The sequence below is a fragment of the Pongo abelii genome, chromosome X (genome assembly GCF_028885655.2).
Source record: "Pongo abelii isolate AG06213 chromosome X, NHGRI_mPonAbe1-v2.0_pri, whole genome shotgun sequence".
Classification (NCBI taxonomy): domain Eukaryota; kingdom Metazoa; phylum Chordata; class Mammalia; order Primates; family Hominidae; genus Pongo; species Pongo abelii.
The window spans coordinates 119,908,649-119,913,289 of NC_072008.2; the positions used below are offsets into that span (position 1 = coordinate 119,908,649).

Below are 4,641 nucleotides of genomic sequence, written 5' to 3' on the forward strand. Positions count from 1 at the left end.
AATAAGCTCTAAGTCCTGCCATCTATGTTTATGATATAGAATGTGGCTCACAAGTAATTGAATTTCAAGTAGCATGTACTCAATACCATAAGACACATAATAATGAGTAGCTAGGTGATTGTAGGGGAGGTAGATATTGGTTTTGTTTAGATAATTAAGATACTCTGCATTGTGATGTGGTGCTATTTGAGATGGGCTTTAAAGGGTTAGTATGATTGCTATGAGCAAAGTTAAGCGTAGGTGAATGTACAGCATCGGAAGAAGAAATGTGAGCAAGAAAACACTTAAAATCTTAAAGGATATCTGTGGGAGGTTGAGCAGAACACTATAACTGGAAGTCATTTTTATTTTTCTTGTGGATAGTGAGAGATAAGGCTAGAAGAATGGTAGGGGCAAGATTCTAGTAAGCCTTAATTATTTGTTAATAAAAATAATAACTTTTGCATGTTTACTATGTGTCAAGAACTTGGAAGCCAGTGATTCCTACAATATAATCCGTACCCTCAAGAAAATTGCAGAATGCTTTGAATGTCAGACTAAGAAAGGCATAAATTACCTTACTGTTACTATTGTGGTGAGACATCTCTGTCTTTTCTCAGAAAATTTTCTTACTCAGTGTTGCTTCTTCTAGAACATCATGTACAGGAAATAGTAGAGGGCATATTCTTGTGTCTAGCTTATTTTGCCCAACATAATATGCTTGAGATTCATCCAGGTTGCTGTGAGTATATTTACTGGTTCCCTTTCATTGCAATCCTAGTCAGATATATGACAGATATACTCCAGATTTCTCCATTTTAATGTATATCTGGCTTCAAAGATTAGCTGTACCACATTTTAGGATTATGAATAAATGGAATGGAGATAAAAACAGCCTGGGCATATAATACTGACAGAAGGCAGTCTGAACGAATAAGGAGAAAAGGGTTTTGAATCAGCAATAGGGCAAGAATTAGTATTAGCATGAGTAGAAGGAAAAGATACTTAAGTATTAAAAGGAGATTATAAAAGACTGCAGAAGCAGCAGTCGGCACTGGTGGTAATAATGAAAGGTAGATATAGAGGCTGCTAATACAACACAGTGGTAAATCTCTATAACACAACTGAAAGAAATATGCAGAAAAAAATGGTCAGCTTAGTTGCTCTGATCAACAAATGAGAGAGATCAAGACTAAGAAGAAACACGCTGAAACAATGACCTTCCCCCCTTTAGAAAAAGATTAGTGACTCTATTAAGAAAGGATTAATGGTTGAATTTCAATTCACATCTCCAGAGTTTTTGAAGTGTTAACTGTAATTAGCTAATTGGTTTTATAATTAATTTAACTGCTCTGTTCTTTCTAATATAGTTTTCACCCACATTATGTTTACTGTGTTATTCTCAAATTATTTCTTATAGTATTTAAATTTGTTTTTTAAAATTTATCTACAATAAGACATTCTTTTTGTTATGCCGTTCTATAAACTTTGACAAATGCTTAGAGCCATGTAATCCTCACCACAACATGGGTGAATTACTTTTATTTTTAAGTCCTGGTTTTTTACAACTGTAGAAGGGAGTGTGTGTGTGTGTGTGTGTGTGTGTGTGTGTGTTTGTGTAAGATAAAGGCTAGGGATAGAGATGTAATTTTTCCCCAAATATTTATGGATTAAAGAGTTACACATAAAAAATAAAACATTAAAAGTATTCTAAGAAAATATGAAACAATATTTCATTACCATTTAGTGATGCTTTGTTAATCATGAAACAAATCAGGAATTTTTATGAAAACACTAGCATCAGATTTGATTACATAGTTTATAAAAATTCATGTTTGGTAAAAGACTGTAAGCAAAGCTAAATAAATAAGAAGCAAGAAAATATTTTGCAATATAGAGGAAGTACAAAAGATTTTGGTCTAGTAGAAGCATAGTGTAGTGGAATTATAGTGTAGAACATTGGTCTTGAATTAAGTCAGAAAAGACAGATACATATCCTAACTTTGCCACATAAACCGTAGATGACGTTAGTGCAATTATGCATCCTCTTTCTCCTTATTGCCACATTTGTAAAATTAGCAAAATAATAGCATTTATCTCATAAGACTTTTGGAGGTCCATAATTTACATTAAAGACTTGTTACAATGATTTGCTCATAGTAAATCCTTACTTAATATTAGCTATAGTATTACTTTCATTGTTGATACATGATTCTGCAAATCAGTAAGAAAACAGCAAGCAGACTGTGGTGGGTTAGGGGAGCGGGCGGAGGGGGGTACCGGGGGAGGGGGCAGAGTGGCTCACGCCTGTAATCCCAGCACTTTGGGAGGCCAGGGTGGGCGGATCACCTGAGGTCAGGAGTTCGAGACTAGCCTGGCCAACATGTTGAAACCCCGTATCTACTAAAAATAAAAAAGTTAGCGGGGCATAGTGGCATGCATCTGTAATCGCAGCTACTCGGGAGGTGGAGGCAAGAGAATCACTTGAACTGGGGAGGTGGAGGTTGCAGTGAGCCAAGATCATGCCACTGCACTCCAGCCTGGGCAACAGAGCAAGATTCTATCTAAAAAAAAAAACAAAAAACAAAAAAGACAAAAATACCAACAAGAAGATTTTAAAGAAAAAAACAGTAAATTTCATAAACATAAAATCTTCAGAAAATAAAATACATATGGCTAATAAGTATGCAAAAGATGCTAAACTACATAATTAACGATACACAATTATTTAAATGAAATAACTTCAATCAAAATGAAAAATATTAAAATTTGATGCTGCAACTATATAGATATTTTTATACACTGTGTTAGCCAAGGTCCTCCAAGAATCAGAGACCAAGATATGATTATTCATATAAGAAATTTATTGAAGGCTGGGCGCGGTGGCTCACACCTGTAATCCCAGCACTTTGGGAGGCCGAGGTGGGCGGATCACGAGGTCAGGAGTTCGAGACCAGCCTGACCAACATGGTGAAACCCCGTCTCTACTAAAAATACAAAAATTAGCCAGGCACGGTAGTGCGCGCCTGTGATCCCAGCTACTCAGGAGGCTGAGGCAGGAGAATCGCTTGAACCTGGGAGGCGGAGGTTGCAGTGAGCCAAGATCGCACCATTGCACTCCAGCCTGGGTGACAGAGTGGGACTCCGTCTTAAAAAAAAAAAAAAAGAAAGAAAGAAATTTATTGAGAGAAATACCTGTGATACGAAACGGGGAAGGAGCTGAAGGAATCTGGGAAAACTGCCAAACCACAATGCAGAACTGGCTCTGGATGAAAGGGAAGGGTAAAGAAGGAAGAATTAAATAAAGGTTGGGAGAGAAAGCATTCTAGACTTCATTGTGGTTTAAGAGACTTCTGAAAGGTCGTTGGAGAGTCCTTGAGCCAAAATCCCCTAACAGAGCAGCCCTGCATGTCTTAGGAATGGGCCTGTCTTAGAATCTCTGCTGTGCTCAATTGTTTACTGGCTAGAAGCAGCCCTTAGGAAGAGTGGTCTGTGCACAGCACAAGTACTGTGATGGATTTCTAAGTGCTACAATTGGGCCGCAGGTCAGTTACACTCTCTTCCATCAGAGATATAAGAAGCACATTTTCATGGCACTATGCATGGTGTATTAGTCCATTCTCACACTGCTATGAAGAAATATCCGAAACTGGGTAATTTATAAAGAAAAGAGGTTTAATTGACTTACAGTTCCACATTGCTGGGGAGGCCTCAGGAAACTTACAATTATGGTGGAAGGCAAAAGAGAAGCAGGCACCTTCTTCACAGGGCAGCAGGACGAAGTGAGTGCAAGCAGGGGAAATGCTGTATGCTTATAAAACCGTCAGATCTCATGAGACTCTCTCATTATCATGAGAATAGCATGTGGGAAACAGTCCCCATGATCCCATTACCTCCAGCTGCCCCCAACCTTGACATGTGCGGGTTATGGGGATTACAACTGAAGATGAGATTTTGGGTGGGGACACAGGCAAACTATATCAAATGGCAACATATATTTATTTATATATTTGTAGGTCATTTTAGCAATAGTTTTTACATTTGGAATGTTCATTTCCTTTCACATGGCAGTTCTACCTCTAAGAATTTATCCTTCAGAAATATACAACTGTATATATACATGATGACTTACATGGACTCTCATTCAGCTAATGACTTGCTGCTGAAATGTGGAAATCTGACTTTTAAAAATATAAAATAAGTAAAAATATAAATAAATAAAATAAAATAAATTTTTAAAATAATTACACGACTGTAAAAATCTATGCAAAGTAATGATTATTGCATCATCATGTGTCATTGTTAAAAATTAGAAACAATTTAAAAGTTAATGGGGACTGGGAAAAAAATAACAGCATTGAATATGATATTGTTGGCATATATATACATTGAAAGGAATACATGAGATAGTATTGAACAATAATGGATTACAAATAGGATGTCTCCTGTGAACTTTCATGTCTATGAAAAAGAAAGTAAACCAAGTAAGTGGAATAAAAGTGCTCATCTTTCTGAATATAAGCTGAAATTTTAGCTCAATATTTTGTCTCATAAAGAAAATGAAACATAAAATTTTTCTCGTAGTAGAGAACTCTTCTTAATTACTTTCTTTTTTTATTATTATTATACTTTAAGTTCTGGGGTACATGTGCAGAATGTCCA

At 36.3% G+C, this 4,641-nt stretch overlaps 1 non-coding gene across 1 annotated transcript; it reads left to right on the forward strand.

Annotated features, from left to right (window-relative positions):
- The first annotated feature begins 4,095 nt into the window (after nt 1-4,095).
- Nucleotides 4,096-4,165, forward strand: LOC112131147 (small nucleolar RNA SNORD30). The gene has a single exon (XR_002913287.1). It is a non-coding gene; the product is annotated as a small nucleolar RNA SNORD30 (small nucleolar RNA).
- Nucleotides 4,166-4,641: the final 476 nt, after the last annotated feature.